Source organism: Puma concolor, chromosome A3 (genome assembly GCF_028749965.1).
Source record: "Puma concolor isolate L17-30 chromosome A3, mPumCon1.1.hap2, whole genome shotgun sequence".
Classification (NCBI taxonomy): Eukaryota; Metazoa; Chordata; class Mammalia; order Carnivora; family Felidae; genus Puma; species Puma concolor.
Genome location: NC_141669.1, coordinates 35,955,008 through 35,972,119, shown reverse-complemented (window position 1 = coordinate 35,972,119; position 17,112 = coordinate 35,955,008). Strand labels below are relative to the sequence as shown.

Genomic DNA, 17,112 nt, shown 5'->3' with positions numbered 1-17,112 from the left:
ATAAGTAGGCAGTGAGGGGCCCACTACCACAGTAAGAATTGGAGAATTGTCCACATATCATGCAGCTCACTTTTCTCATGCCTTCCAAATCTTTCCAGACCATGAGAACCATGGGAGGCTGAACTGCTCAATTAAGGCACATGAAGTTCCTTTCCTTCCAGAGTTCACTGGTCCTGATTCTAGGATTTTCAAGATGCGGCAAGATCCCATGACGCCTGTAAGGGGCAAAAACTTATTCCCAGAAGTTGATTCTGACTTCGGACACTTCATCTCTTTAGTACTTCTTGTGGAATGTATCTACTGATGATAAATTTTCTCAGTTTCTGTTTAATTCAGAATGCCTCAATTTGCCCTTCTTTTTTGAAAGACATTTTTGCTGGGTATAGAATTATAGGTTGGCCAGTGATTTCTCTTTCAGCACTTTGAAAAAATGTTATTCCATTGTGTTCTGGCTTCTATGGCTTTTGTCACAAAGTCTACCATCATTTGTATTATGTCCCTGAATGTCTCTTTCCTCTGGATGCCTTTGAGATTTTCTCTTTACCATTAGTTTTCAGCAGTTTGACCATGATATGCCTAGCTGTGGCTTTCTTTGTATTTATCCCCACCTTGGTTTTGTTGAGCTTGTTGAAAATGTGGCTTGATATCTTTCATCTGTTTTGGAAATTTTTCTGCCATTGCTTCTTCAAATTCTGATTCTGTCCCTTGCTCTCTCTTTGCTTCTTCTGGGGCTCCAATTACACCTTTGTTGGGCTCATTTACACATCTTCCTTATCTTCTTTTCTGTTTTTTTTTTCCCTTTGATATTCACTTATAATCCATTCACATTTACTGTAATTATTGATGTGGTTGGATTTCCATGTGCCATTTTGCTACTTGTTTTCTATTTGTCTCTTTTTTGTTCTCTGCTCCTCCTTTACGGATATCTGTTGTGTTAAATATATATATTTTTAGGTACCATTTTAATTCCTCTGTTGATTTTTAACATTGCATTATTTGGACTTACTTGCCTAGTGGATCCTTTAGGGGTTACAATGTACACTTTAATTCATAACAATTTACTTCAGAGTAATATTAACTTAATTCCAGTAAAATATAAAAAATTTCCTCCACCATATTGTCTTTTTTCTCTTCTCCTATATGCTATTATCATCACATATATTACATTCATATATGTTATAACCAAAGCATACAGTGCTATAATTATTGGCTTATGCAAACATATCTTTCAAAGAAATTAAGGGCTGAAATAAGAAAAAAACTGTATTCAGTCTTTTAAATTTATCCAAATAATTTAAATTGCTGCCATGCTTCTTTTTTTTTCTATGGATTTGAATTACTTCATTTCATCCTGAAGGACTTCCTTTAGTATTTCTTGTAAGGCAGGTCTGCTAGCAATGAATTCTCCTTGTTTATCTGGGAATTTTGTCTTCATTTTTGAAGGATGGTTTCAGCTAAACAAAGAATTTTTGGCTGGGGCTCCTGGGTGGCTGTCAGTTAAGAGCCCGACTTTGGCTCAGGTCATGATCTCGCAGTTCACAAGTTCAAGCCTTGAGTCAGGCACTGTGCTGACAGCTCAGAGCCTGGAGCCTGCTTCAGATTCTGTGTCTCCCTCTCTCTCTCTGCCCCTCCCCTGCTTGTACTCTGTCATTCTCTCAAAGATAATGAACATAAAAAAAGAAAAGATAAGAAAAAGAAAAATAAATTAAAAAAGAGAATTTTGGGCTGATGGGTTTTTTTCCTTTCAGCACCTTGAGTATGTTATTCTACTGCTTTCCAGCTATTTCCATTATTTCTGATGAGAAGACAGCTATTAATCATATGGTTCCCTGTATGTGTTGTGTCATTTTTCTCTTGCTGCTTTCAAGATTTTCTCTTTGTCTTTTTATTTTAACTGTTTGATTGTGATGTGGATAGGTGGGGATATCTTCATGCTTATCATATTTGGAGTTCTTTCAGCTTTTTGTATCTGAATATTCATGCTTTTCATCAAATTTGGGAATTTTTGGCTATTATTTCTTCAAAAAAATTTTTTTTCTTTTTCTTTGTCTTTTTTTTTTTTTTTTTTTTTTTTTTGCTTCTCTCTCTCTCTTCTATTCTTCTGGGAATTTCATCACATATATATTGGTATGTTTAATATTGGCCTAAAGGTATCTGAGACTCATTTCAATTTTCTCCAATGTTTTTTCTCTTTTCTTCATATTGGATAATTTCTATTCATCTATCTTCAAGTTTACTGACACTTTCTTCTGCTAGCTCAAGTCTGCTGTTGAGTCCTTCTAATGAGTTTTATTTAAAAATTTTTTGCAGGGGCACCTGGGTGTCTCAGTCGGTTGAGTGTCCGACTTCAGCTCAGGTCATGATCTCATGGTTTGTGGGTTTGAGCCCTGTGTCGGGCTCTGTGCTGACAGCTCAGAGCCTGGAGCCTGCTTCGGATTCTGTCTCCTTCTCTCTCTGCCCCTCCCCCACTTGTGCTCTGTCTCTCAAAAATAAATAAATGTAAAAAAAATTTTAAATTTTTTAAATGTTTATTTTTTTAATTTTTTTTAATGTTTATTTTTGAGAGAGAGAGACAGAGTGTGAGCAGGGGAGGTGCAGAGAGAGAAGGAGACACAGAATCTGAAGCAGGCTCCTGGCTCTGAGCTGTCACACAGAGCCCAATGCAGGGCTTGAACTCATGGACCGTGAGATCATGACCTGAGCTGAAGTTGGACACTCAACTGACTGAGCCACCCAGGCGTGCCTGATGTTTATTTTTGAGACGAGAGAGAGAGAGAGAGAGAGAGAGAGAGAGAGAAAGAGAGTGAGCACAAGTGGGGGAGGGGAAGAGAAAGAGAGAGACACAGAATCTGAAGCAGGCACCAGGCTCTGAGTTGTCAGCACAGATCCTGATGTGGGGCTCAAACCCATGAACCGCAAGATCATGACCTGAGCTGAAGTAGGACATTTAACCGACTGAGCAACCCAGGCACCCCCCTTCTAATGAATTTTAAAATTTCAGTTATTTCATTTTCCATCTTCAGAATTTTCATCCAGTTTTTTTATGTTTTCTGCCACTACATTGAGATACTTCATCCACTAAGTCATCAGTCACACTTTCCTTTATGTCTTTAAAAATGACTTTCTTGGGGCGCCTGGGTGGCGCAGTCGGTTAAGCGTCTGACTTCAGCCAGGTCACGATCTCGCGGTCCGTGAGTTCGAGCCCCGCGTCGGGCTCTGGGCTGATGGCTCAGAGCCTGGAGCCTGTTTCCGATTCTGTGTCTCCCTCTCTCTCTGCCCCTCCCCCGTTCATGCTCTGTCTCTCTCTGTCCCAAAAATAAATAAATGTTGAAAAAAAAATTTTTTTAAATGACTTTCTTTAGTTCTTTGAATATATTCATAATAGCTGCTTTGAAGTCTTTATCTGCTAAATTCAACATCTAGCAATGCTCAGAGATAGCTTCTATTGGCTATTTTTTTTTCCCTTAAGCATGAGTCACATTTTCTTCTTTCGTGGCACGCCTTGAAATTTTTTATTGAACCCTTTCACGAAGATGGCGCCGAAGGTGAAGAAGGAAGCCTCTGCCCCTCCCAAAGCCAAAGCCAAAGCCAAAGCAAAGGCTTTGAAGTCCAAGAAAGCAGTGCTGAAAGGCATCCACAGTTATAAAAAAAAGATCCGCATGTCACCTACATTCCGATGGCCCAAGATACTGTGTCTGAAGGCAGCCCAAATATCCTTGAAAGAGCACCCCCAGGAGAAACAAGCTTGACCACTGTGCCATCATCAAGTTCCCCCTGACTACCAAGTCAGCCATGAAGAAAATAGAAGACAACAACACTCTTGTGTTCATTGTGGATGTCAAGGCCAACATGCACCAGATCAAACAGGCTGTGAAGAAGCTCTATGACATTGACGTGGCCAAGGTCAACACTCTGATCAGGCCCGGTGGAGAAAAGAAAGCATATGTTCGACTGGCTCTTGACTATGATGCTTTGGATGTTGCCCACAAAATTGGGATCATCTAAACTGAGTCCAGCTGGCTAACTCTAAATATAAATTTTTTCAACATAAAAAAAAAAAAAAAAAAAAAAAAAAAAAAGAGGAGTGCCTGCGTAGCTCAGTCGGTTGGGTGGCCAACTACATACAGCTCAGGTCATGATCTCGTAGTCTATGAGTTCGAGCCCCGCATCAGGCTCTGTGCTGACAGCTCAGAGCCTGGAGCCTGCTTCCAATTCTGTGTCTCCCTCTCTCTCTGCCCCTTCCCTGCTTGCTCTCTCTCTCTCTCTCTCAAAAATAATAAACATTAGGGGCGCCTGGGTGGCTCAGTCGGTTAAGCGGCCGACTTCGGCTCAGGTCATGATCTCGCGGTCCGTGAGTTCGAGCCCCGCGTCGGGCTCTGTGCTGACAGCTCAGAGCCTGGAGCCTGTTTCAGATTCTGTGTCTCCCTCTCTCTGGCCCTCCCCCATTCATGCTTTGTCTCTCTCTGTCTCAAAAATAAATAAACGCTAAAAAAAAATAAACATTAAAAAAATTTTTTTTTTAATTTTTTTTTTAAATTTTTTTTTTCAACGTTTTTTATTTTATTTTTGGGACAGAGAGAGACAGAGCATGAACGGGCGAGGGGCAGAGAGAGAGGGAGACACAGAATCGGAAGCAGGCTCCAGGCTCCGAGCCATCAGCCCAGAGCCTGACGCGGGGCTCGAACTCACGGACCGCGAGATCGTGACCTGGCTGAAGTCGGACGCTTAACCGACTGCGCCACCCAGGCCCCAAACATTAAAAAAATTTTAAAAAAATAAAAAGAAAAAAGAAGTTTGTTATTGAATAATGGGTCAGACACATGTGCAGCTTCATGTGGACAGTGTCTGCTTCTCCTGCACGTCACCTTTGTCATCAGTGTTAAAGGCAGTAAGAGATAGATATGGGTCCCAGTTTGTTCTCACTTTTTCTCCCTTCGTATCCAGCCTTTTCCCCTATATTCTGGTCTTGCTGACCTACAGTAACTTCAGGCATATGTGGAGGCAACAGCCTGCCATAGACTTCTTACCCCACTCCCCCAATTGTGTAAGGTCTCATTCTTATAATAAAGCCTCTATTCTATATCTCTCATAGTGGTTCTGCTTCCCTGATCAACCATAATGGTGCAAGATCCCAATTCTCTGTTAAAATTTAAACTTCATCTTTGGATTCATTTGGTCCATTTCCTTTTATATTTTTGGAAATATACTAATTGTAGTTATTTTGAAGTCCTTATCTGCTAACTCCAAAATCTGGGTCATCTCTGTAGGCTTCTATTAAGTTCATGATCAGCCACTTTTCCTTCTTCATATGTCTAGCAATTTTTTATTGCATGCTGAATGATGTGTTTGTTATGCATGTGAATGGTAAGTTGTAGAGGCTCTGGGTTACCTTCTCTCCCTCAAAAGAGTGTTGAGTTTTGTTCAGGAGTTAACCTCCTGGCAAATCACACTCCTCTTGTCCAAGCTTGCTTTTAGGCTTTGTTAACATATGTCTGTTTCAGCTTTTTTCTTATTTATGAAGTGTAGCTGTTCTCTTGAGGAATTACCTTAATCCTAAACTATGGCTTTTCTGGGACCTCAACAGAAAGCCCAAGTTGTTCACCAGTGTTTGGCTGGGCTCAACCCTTGATATTTTCTCACAGTTCTAGGAGATTTCAGTCCCCCCAACCGCTATTTTCTGTAAGCCCTCCTGGAGTCTCTCTCTGCTCATGAACAGCCTAACAATTGACCCGAGGGATATTTTCATAGATTTTGGGGGCTGCTCCTTTTCTGTGGCTCCCTCATTTCCAGACTCCTGCCCTCTCAAATCATGGCCACCTTGGCAGTCTCGAAGTCTTATCTCTATCTCCTGAATCCAGTGTGACCACCAGTGCTAGGATGTTCTGCTGCTCAGCATTTTGGAAAATATGCTCAGAAATAAAGAAGAAATGAATGTGGGGATCATTTAGTGTGATTCTCAAGGATCATCACCCTATGTTAATTGATGTCCAGTGTCTACATATAGTTGCTTTACATGTTTTGTCTAGACTTTACAGTTGTTTTCATTGGTAAGGTAAGTCTGATGCCAGCTACTCATCGTAACTGGAATCTTCCTTTTCTGCATTCACAGGGGCTGAGAGAGGTAATGTCATTTGTATGGTTAAAAACACAGATGTGGGGCGCCTGGGTGGCTCAGTCGGTTAAGCGTCCGACTTCGGCTCAGGTCATGATCTCGCGGTTTGTGAGTTCGAGCCCCACGTCGGGCTCTGTGCTGACAGCTCAGAGCCTGGAGCCTGCTTCCAATTCTGTGTCTCGCTCTCTCTCTGCCCCTCCCCTGCTCACACTCTGTCTCTCTCTCTCTCTCCTTCAAAAATAAATAAACATTAAAAAAATTAAAAAAAAAAATAAAAACACAGATGTATTTAAACTCACCTATGTTCCTGCTTGGTCTCTGAGTGTCAACAGGATGTATGATGAATCCTTTCTTTGTGATAACAACAGAAGCTTCATCCCCTGTTGGATACCTCAAATGGGTGAAAGGCACTGTTCTAAGTGCTTTACATGCACTGATTTATGTTACCCTCATACTCACTCTGTGATATATGTATTATCATTCCCATTTGTAGTTGCAGAACTGAGTCTTGTTGAGGCTAAGTTACTTGCCCAAGGTCACATGTCTAATAAGTAGAAAACCAGGATTTGAATCTAGACAGTCTGTTTTCAAAGCCTGCACTATTTTTTTTTATTTATTTTTTTTAACATTTATTTATTTTTGAGACAGAGAGAGACAGAGCATGAACAGGGGAGGGTCAGAGAAAGAGGGAGACACAGAATCCGAAACAGGCTCCAGGCTCTGAGCTGTCAGCACAGAGCCCGACCCGGGGCTCGAACCCACAGACTGCAAGGTCATGACCTGAGCCGAAGTCAGATGCTTAACGGACTGAGCTACCCAGGCGCCCCAAAGCCTGCACTATTAACCACCATGCTACACTGCCATTTAAAAACGATCTCAGTATTTCTTTTGAGAGAGGCAGAGAGAGAGAGAGAGAGAGAGAGAGAGAGAGACCCAAGCAGGCTCCACAGTGTCAGTACAGAGCCTGACGTGGGGCTCCAGCTCACAAACCACGAGATCATGACCTGAGTTGAAATCAAGAGTCAGATACTTAACAGACTGAGCCACCCAGGCACCCCTCAATATTTTTTTAGATTTTGTTAAACATGTAAGTTATGACAAAATCATTGTTTGAGCAGACTATTAAAATCTATAGTTTTTCCTCCCAGGCTGCATTTGGAACATACAGAATCTGTCAGCTTCCTTCATTTCTCTCAGGGAGGTTCCTTCCTTTCTGCCACTACCTGGGTGCAGGCTATCTTCATCTTTCACCCCAGCTCTTCCCTGTTATCATCATGGGCTTCTCTGCTTCCAGGCTTCAGAGCACATTCAAACCCCAGCTCTGCCTCTTACCAATGTTGAGCACTTGGTGTACGTCTCTGAAGCCTCAGTTTCTCCTCAGCTTCATGGAACAGAAAACCTAAGTAATGGTGATTTATTTATTTTTTTAATATACTCTGAAGGCAGTGTCACAGAGAGATGGGTGGTGTGCCTCACAACCCCTGCCTCCCCATCCACCTCCTGTGCTGACCACATTGGCTTTTGGAGGTCCCTGCCTTGCCTGATGTCTGCCTGTTCCTTTCCAGTTGCCAGTCTTGTGACTGGGAGCTTCCTTCTAAAGGTTTAATCCCCAACTGAGGGCTCCAGCTGTTTGTTCTGCCCTTCTCCTCCCCACCTCCAGGTTGCTCCACCCTCCAGCCCAATGATTGGGCTGTTTTTCTTGGCCCCAGTCCTCACCATACATACATACATACATACATACATACATCTTCTTTATCCATTCATTGTCAATGGACATTTGGGCCCTTTCCATACTTTGGCTATTGTCAATAGTGCTGCTATAAACATGGGGGTGCATGTGCCCCTTCGAAACAGCACACATGTATCCCTTGGATAAATACCTAGTAGTGCAATTGCTGCGTCATAGGGTAGTTCTATTTTTAATTTTTTGAGGAACCTCCATACTGTTTTCCAGAGTGGCCGCACCAGTTTGCATTCCCACCAGCAGTGCAAAAGAGATCCTCTTTCTCTGCATCCTCTCCAACATCTGCTGTTGCCCGAGTTGTTAATGTTAGCCATTCTGACGGGTGTGAGGTGGTATCTCTTTGTGGTTTTGATTTGTATTTCCCTGATGATGAGTGATGTTGAGCATTTTTTCATGTGTCGGTTGGCCATCTGGATGTCTTCTCTGGAGAAGTGTCTATTCATGTCTTTTGCCCATTTCTTCACTGGATTATTCATTTTTGGGGTGTTGAGTTCGATAAGTTCTTTATAGATTTTGGATACTAACCCTTTATCTTATATGTCATTTGTAAGTATCTTCTTCCATTCTGTTGGTTGCCTTTTAGTTTTGCTGATTGTTTTCCTTCATAAGTAATGGTGATTTAAATGAGACCAGGGTTTAGTTTTCTCAAGCAATGAAGAATCCAGAGGTAGGTAGTTGTTAGGTTTAGTTTGGCAACTCAAGTCATAATTTAGGAACCTGTGTCCTTCTCTCATGGCTTCAGGTACAGCCATCATAACCCATTCCAGAAAAGACTGAGGAGAAATGGCAAAAAGGCATATGTCAGCTGAGTCTGTCTTACTTTCTTTAAGGTAGTTTCCTAGAAATCACCCAATGATTTTTGCTTATATCTCATTGGCCCAGACTGTGTCATATGGCCATCTCTAGCCACAAAGGAAGCTGGGAAATGCTTTTCTTTTTTTTAGCAGAACACATTGTTGCCCCCAACAAAGTGAGGATTCTGCTAGAGAGAAAGAAAGGAAGAACAGATCCTAAGTCTATGCAACCAGAATTCTCTGCCATAGGGGTAAATGGTCTCATTTCCTCCATAATTAGGGTTGACATGAGGATGATAATTCTTTTAAAGCATCTAGCAGATACCTGGCTCAGACAATGGCAGTGAATATTCTCAGCCTTGAGGAACATTTCTAATAGCCCATCTAAGAAAGATCTTCACAAAAAACTATGTAGAATGCTCATCAGGACCACCCACAGAGTAAGGGCTCAATAAATATTTGTGGCATTGACTTGTTTAAGACCCACCCAAGGAGAGAGCATCAGTAAAGGCTGGTAAGACACAATCTAAAGTCTTTTTAAAGCCCTGCATTGGAGGAAGTCGACTCTCTTGACTTGATATCACTTTACTCAGTCGGTAGGGTGATAAGACTGTGGGCCTTGGGCCTAGATACTACAAAGAGACAGACATAGTAGCTTGTCTGTCCCAAACTACCCCTTACTTTGTCCCTCATTAGAGAGCTCTGGTTCTGGCCCCAGGTTCAAGTGTCTCCCTTCCTCCTTTAGCTACAAGTAGAGCTGGGCCTTCTCCCTTGCCTTGGTCCTGATTGATCTGAATCATCACGTTTGCATTAATTAGGTTAGATCAGGTGCTATAGCAATGAGACTCTCAAAACTCAATGGCCTAAGGACAAAGAAGTTTATTTCTCTCTCCTGTGACCATCCTGAGGTGGGTGTGCAGGTTGGTGAATGGCTCTACTCCACGCAGATATACAGGGCCCAGGTGCCTTCCACCTTGTGGCTCTGCCAACTTCTTCATATCTGAACTGAAGAACTGAACAGATTCAGATAATTTTCTGAAATACATTTCGTTCACGAATTCTCATACTTGTTATCTAAAACTCAGGAATCTGATAGATTTGGATGATACAGTATACTGCCCATGACCTGACATTACTACAATAACTTTCATATCTGAATTCAGATATGTGTCGATTTGGATAGTGAGGATCCTCGGGCTATCCACCCTGGCAGTGGAATGAGAAAGCTTAATTAGCTACCTTACTTCTGTTCTTTGGGTCCAGCACCTTGCCTACTGTCCTCCACGGTCCCAGCCTTGCCTTCCATTCCCTGCCCATTTCCCTCTCAGCCACATTTCAAGTTAGGTGTTGGGAAGTGTGTCCTCCTTTAGGGCCATAGAGCTTTCCAAGTTTTCTGCTAGTGCAAGTTAGAAGGGCCCAGAGTTATTGTAGGTCTCGATTACTCACAGGCTTTTGGGAGCCGGACTTCTGGCTTCTACCACAATGTAATTCCCTCAAACACCTGGTCAGTTTCTGGTCCATTTCCTTCTAGTCAGTTTTGTGTTCAGGAACCACTACCAAAGTTCTTTTCTGAATATGGTTCTCCCATAGCTGCTTTATTTCCTGGATTCCTTGTTATACCTGTTGTGTGTCACTTGAGGCCATCTTTGTTTGGCTGATAAATCTCAAAGGACTTTTGAAAAATGCTTTTTGCAACAATCTTATTTCTATAGTTTGGCCCAAAAGTGTTTGCTTTTCCAACATTGTGAAGCCAACATTGTATATGGTGGCTCACTGTAATTTTCCAACATTGTATATGGCGTCTCCCTCTTCCCTTCTACCTCTATTTTCAAAATAGCCAGCTCTCAGCTCATTTCTCTCTTTCTTTAAGAGAGTTTTTTAAAGTTTATTTCTTTCTCCCTTAACATCTCAGGGTGAGTGTTCCAGGCTGGTGGGCAGTTCTGTTCCATGCGGTCATTCAGGGACCCAAGTCCCTTCCATCTTATGGCTCCACTCTCTCCTCCCCTTCCAGACTTGTCGTGATCTACATGGCTGAGGCTGGTCATTGACATGTCTGGGTTCTAGCCAGTAGGAAAAGAGAAGACAGAATGAGTTAGAGACTCACTCACTGACTTAGGGCCTCCATCCCCAAAGCAGCACCCATTACTTCCACCGGCAAAAATTTAGTCACATGGCCACACCTGATTACAAAGGGGTCAGAGAAATGCTGTCACCACTGGGCAAACATGTGTCTAGTTAATACTTTTTTTGCTGTAGAAGAGAGGAGAATGAGTTTTGGTGGAGAGCTAGCAGACTCTCCTGTAGTTGGTCTCATTCCTCTCACTGACAACAGATTTAGGCATCGCATGTGAAATAATTCCGGCCATGAAACATGAGGAATTGTTCATGAGAAGAATTAACCCAGTTGTTAATGGGTAAGTCTTCTTCACTATAAAAAAGGAAACATAGGAAGAGATGGTCCCTTCTTTTTTCCCAGGACATTGTCATGTCAGGATGTGATGTCTGGAATTAGGCATCCATCTTGTGGTCATGAGGGGAGCAGGAGTAAGGTTGATGATTTGAGGCTGGAGGTGTATGTAGGTAGATACATGAGCCCAGGTCCTTAATGATACTACCGGATCTGAGCTGATTGTCCCTGGTGCCACCCTCCTGCTGGACTTCTGTGTGTGACACTGTACAGTCCCTTATGGGTTAAGCTAAAGGAATGGAGGTTTTCTGTTACCTGTTGCCACAAACCTCCGACATTTCATCTGAAGTTGGGCCAGAGCAGAGACTGTGTGGATGGGTTCTGTGTGGCCCCCGGGAGTGTGTTTGATTGGAAGAGTTGGGCAATACCATAAAGCAAAGAGAAGTAGGCTCCTTTGGTGTCACTTCCTAGGTTGTCCTGGCTCTGAGGAAGGAGCATCTCCGGGAACAGGGCCCATCATGCCTGTCTTGGGATGTTTTCACATCCATCAGCTTGTCAGGTTCTCAGAGCTTACTGACAGGCAGGTAAATGTCATCAAGTGGCCACATTTTTTTTTTTTAATTTTTTTTTTCAACGTTTATTTATTTGTGGGACAGAGAGAAACAGAGCATGAACGGGGGAGGGGCAGAGAGAGAGGGAGACACAGAATCGGAAACAGGCTCCAGGCTCCGAGCCATCAGCCCAGAGCCCGACGCGGGGCTCGAACTCAGGGACCGCGAGATCGCGACCCGGCTGAAGTCGGACGCCCAACCGACTGCGCCACCCAGGCGCCCCAAGTGGCCACATTTTAAAAGAAGGCTCAGAGCGGTGGTGTGCCTTAGCCAACTCTGCTGACAGGTTAGGGTTGGAACTAGGGACTTGGCCCTGGTTCTCTTGGACTCCCAGTCCAGTGCTCCTGCTAGTGACACCAGGATAGCCTCTGCTAAAATAGTCGGAGGAAAAGCATCACCTGATATTCCATTAATTATTTCATAAATTCGTTGAGGCAGGTAATACTTATACCTTCAGGAAGTTTACAATCCAGTGGGAGAACAGAAACAAATAAATGAACACAGAAAGAAATAGCTAAACTCACACAGTGAGAACTATAAAGAGGGAAGAGGATGGGGGGGGGGTGTGTGGTGGAGACTAATAAGGGGGAGCAGGTCAAGGAAGCTACTTGGCAGAAGTGATGCTTAAGCCGAGAACCAAAGGATAAGTAGGCACTAATTAGCTGGCTGAAAAGGAAGAGGAGGAGGAAGAAGAGCATTGATGGCTCAGGGAAGAGCGTGCCCAGAGATGTAGAGGTGGGAGAGTGGGGCCCACTCAGGTAGCTGCAAGCATGGCTGGGGTCATGTGAGCAGGAAGGAGAGGAAGGGCCCAACCACACTGGTCTAGTGGGGCATGGCAGGATTGAATTAAAATCGGAGGCTGTGGAGCTGGATCGTTTGGGTTCAAACCCTGACGCTGTGTATTATCTGCTGTGTGCCCTTAAGCAAAGAATGAACCACTCCGTGCTTCGATCTCTTCCCCTTATCAAATCCCTACCTTATTGGGAGCTGCGAGAAATGAAGAAGCTGAGTGGTGTTGAAGTGCTTGGTACGTAGTAAGTGCTTAGTAAATGTCAGCTGCCCTCATGGGCCGTGTTAAGGATTTTGGTCTCTGTTCTGCGAGCAATGGGGGTTACATTGATCAAGACCCTTTTGGTTGCAAAGAACAGCAACCCAACTCACACTGGCTTAAGCAACAGTAGGGGGATTTATTAGCTCCTGTAACTGAAAGATACGGGTTTAGCTGTGCCATCAGGCACAGCTGGGTCAAGGCATATAACATTGTCAACTGGACTTGGGCTATTTACTCGTCTTGCTTTCTCAAGAAATAACCTCATTCAAGGGGCGCCTGGGTGGCGCAGTCGGTTGAGCGTCCGACTTCAGCCAGGTCACGATCTCGCAGTCCGTGAGTTCGAGCCCCGCGTCGGGCTCTGGGCTGATGGCTCAGAGCCTGGAGCCTGTTTCCGATTCTGTGTCTCCCTCTCTCTTTGCCCCTCCCCTGTTCATGCTCTGTCTCTCTCTGTCCCAAAAATAAATAAATGTTGAAAAATTAAAAAAAAAAAAAAGAAATAACCTCATTCTCCAGCTTGCTGTCCCCACATGGTGGCAGGGTGGCCATTTAGCTACCATAGTGAAAGAGAGCGCCTCTTTCCTGCTTGTCCCAGGGCCACTCATGGAGGTCTGTCATTGTCTTGGCCCCCAGCTGGTACCCATTCTTGAACCAATCCCTGTGGCAGTGGAGGGGTGGTGTGCAGTGGGAAAAGAGGAATTGGTGGTGATTGACCAGTTATATCCCCAAATCTCCGAAATCACTGGCCTGAGGCTGGCAGGAGCAGGGCGTTCCACAAAGGAAATTGGACGGCTGTCGTCGAATCCAGGCAAACATAACCAGGGTCGAGTCAGAGAGCCACTAGGGGTTGTGAGCAAGGGAAAAGCAGGCCCTGATGTCCATCTTGAGATGACCACTCTGGTAGCTGAATGGGGGGAAGAGATAGGAGGAGGACAGAGTGGAGATGGTCACTCTATTGATGGTTGGCATCACGAGTCCAGGAGAAAGGGACAATGGCATGGCCAGCCTGGGGGCAGTGGAGCAGAGAGGGGTGAGAAAGGCGCACAGTGCCAAGGTGTGTTGGTAGACTGCGCAGCAACGGCCCAGGAAGATTCCGGTCTAGACCAGGGTTTTGGACTGAGCCCCTAGGACGGGGAGCTTGAAGGAAGGGCAGGTTTGGGGGAAGGTTGATACTTCAGCTTTGTGAGCGCTGCATCTGAAGAGCCTTGGGACACCCTTGGGGAGGAGTCCTAGAGGCGTTTCTTTGGGATGTGGAATTCCAAGGGCACTCTTGTCTGGTTCCTATGAAATATGAGAAGGAGAAATAAGTTGAGTGATGTCTGGTCTGCCCAGGAGAATGTCCTAGAACCAAGGGTGGCCTGCTCTCCGGGAGGGCTGAGACAGGAACAACTTGCTGGGCTGTTTGCCGGGAACGGGTCCCTCAAACAGTATGTGTGAAGTCCAATCCCTCCCTTAAAAGTCAAAAGACCTTTTGAGATCCTTAGGCAGCTAGGTAGTCAGTAGGCTGGGGCAACCAATGAATGTTGGTCAAACTGACAGGGTCCCAACCCACAGGAGCTGACAGTACAGCTGTGGTGAGAAAGGAGAAACACGGGACGGCATGGAAGATGTCTGGGCAGACAGCCCAAACACAGCAGAGTGGCATGGCTCAGGCAGCAGAGGCCGGGGTGGGGTGGGGGGGGGGGCTGCTGAGGAGAAGGGGGTTGATGCAGGGCTGGTATAATCTGGGGAGGCTTCCTGGAGGCAGAGCTGGAGCGGTATCAGTATTCTAGACACAGGAAGACCATGACCTTAGGTGCAGGATGCAAGGCTTGGTTTGGGGTATGTCCCAGCCCACCCCAAAACAGCTGAGGCTGAGTTGCTAAAAACTTGCTAAGTTGGACCAGGACACCAGGCCTCTCAGAGCCTCCCAGACACCCTGAGGTCTTCAAGTGAGGGCTCAGGACTCCCCAGCCTTCTACTGTCATCTGGGGTAGAGCGACTGCTCCCTCCACATTGCCCCTCATCTTTCCCTACCTCTACAGCAGCTCTCAGCACCCTGCACTGCAGAGATTTCTCCATATGTGCCCCTCCCCTAAGCCTGCCCCATTCCCCAAGGCAGGGAGCCAGCAGGGAACACTGTCAACACCCAGTGTGCTCCCGGCTGAAGGAGGCACTTGGGGGATGTTAGGGATGGGGCAAATGACCCTTTAGAAGGGGAGCTACAGGCAGCTGGGAAAGGCCTGGCCTGGCACTTCGTGGGTGTGGGGAGGATGTATGGGGCCTGGGGGCTTGTCTGCCAGCTTCCCTGTCCAGGTCCTGTGGAAGAGGGGAGTGTGATAGGGCCATCAACCCAGCCTCAGTGGACCTGGTTGGCCCCAGAGCTGGCAGGCCCCAAGCTAGTGAGAGAGCAGGGGAGTCAGTTTCCCATCCATTAGGCCCATGGCCCAGGCTGCTAATGCCGAGCGGACATTCTGCTCTCATCCCTGGTATCCACTTAGGCATCGTTAATATTTTACACTGCATAGCCAGGGGATCGATGTCTCATTTATAGCTCAGTGTTTATGAGCAGCCATTGAAGCTTTCACGGGGAAGATGCTCAGGAACACCAGGGGAAACTGAGGCAGGGGAGCAGGGGTGGGCCAGCCTCAGGAGGACCCTCCATGAACTTGCTTGCCCAGTTCTCTGTTTCACACCTGGCACCCTGTACACACCCAGCTCCGAGAACACATCATAAGGGGCCATCAGAGCCTGTGACACAGGCCAGCCCTTGTCTCACTTGATCCCCTACAAGCCCCTGGAGAGGTGGGATTATCATCCCCATTTTAGGAAACAGGCTTAGAGAGGTTAATGTACTTTCCACCAGACCATTGATTGAGGATTGGTGGCAACTAGCTGGGACACAGGCTAGATTTTGCTCAGCACGTAAGTGTGTAAATTAGAGTGCAGGAGGCTCTTGAGCCTTTCCAGACTTACACACTTTAGCAACTCATGCGCTCCAACAGCGCCGCGTTTCTCGGGCGATCATTAGCATCTCTGCTTGGAACTCTTGCCTCTTTGGTCAGTGAAAACTCACCGCATGCCCACATAAATGCAATCGAAAGCTGTGCGTTTACAGTTCCTTAAAAATGTCTGCAATAACAGACTTTTAACTAAGGTGTGTTAAATAGTGAGATTGAACTACATAGGCCAGAAGACACCCGGCAGCCTCTCACCTCCGTTTCCACTGGAACCGTGCGTTAGGCTGCGTCAGCATCTGCTAGAATCCGGGAGGCCTGCGCTCCACCTGTGCGTCTTCCCCAGTCCGTCCTCTAGCCCTCGGTTTCCTGAACTGTAAAATGGGGAAGAGAAACGCCCAGGGGGAGCCCTTAAGGATTACAAGTAAACCTAAAGGTTTGGCTCACGGACGCCAGCTCCAGAAGGACCCTCGGCCGGCCGTGCACGCTGGATTTCCCACCCCACCCGGGCGCCGAGCTCTGTGCCTGGGGAGCATCACCCGTTCAGTATTTGTCGAACGAATGACCGAGTGGGTGGCAGAGGTTCATAAATGGAGGCTACCATTTTTCAGACTCTAGGTCCAAACAGGCGTGGAGCGGGGCTGGATTTCCTAAAGCACCGGGCGAACTGAGGAACTTGGTGTTCACAGCAGCCCGCTCTTCCCGCGGTCTCAGCTGGGGGTTGGTGAGGACACCTGGGGAGTGCAGCGCCCGCCGGAGGGCAGCAGAGAGCCACGGCTTCCGCCCTCAGGTCCGGGAGTTCGGATACTTGGTGGATCCCGGGCTCCGCCCTGCCACGCCCCCACCTCTCCCCTTCCTTTCTCCTTCCTTTCCTACACATCGCCCCTGGGCAGGAAGAGAGCGATCCACAAACGAATTAGCACTCCCGTGCACTTGGCATCCGCTTAGCTCTTTCCCACATCCGGAAAGGCAGGCAGGCACCAGCCCCTCCGTGTGGAGGAGTCCGCAAGTCCGTGACTCGACCAAGGTCATGCAGCAAAACCAAGAGTGAAACTCAGTTCTGTAGTCTCTAATACCAAAGCCCACACTCCCTCCAAAAGTCTGGAGTGCACACGGGTTTCCAGAACTGGATAACTTTGGATACCAACTTTTCTATTTTCAACGGGCGGCAGACCAGGGCCAAGTGCAACCTCGAGCCGAGGGCTGATGGTGTGGGAAATACCCCAGGGAGAGAGGGCTTCCCCGATCCCCCGAAGGCCCGCTCTGCGCTGGCCCGCGGGGCGGTGAGCGGCGGAGGCCAGGCTCTGCACCCCTCCGCCAGGAGACTGGAGCTCCAACTCCCCGCACAGAGCGAAGCTGCGGCTCCCTTCCTCTCCGGCCTCCGGCCCCCCTCCCCAGCCACTCAGCCCCCACCTTGTACGGGCAGTTGGGTAAAACCACCGACCGCGCGGCCTCCGGGG

The 17,112-nt window shown here is 46.4% G+C and overlaps 1 protein-coding gene and 1 pseudogene across 2 annotated transcripts in view; both read left to right on the top strand.

Moving 5' to 3' along the window:
- The window catches only part of KCNIP3 (potassium voltage-gated channel interacting protein 3), an 85,934-nt gene that overhangs the window by 39,857 nt on the left and 28,965 nt on the right, over nt 1-17,112 (top strand). The window lies entirely within an intron of this gene.
- Nucleotides 3,348-4,266, top strand: LOC112870626 (large ribosomal subunit protein uL23 pseudogene; annotated as a pseudogene).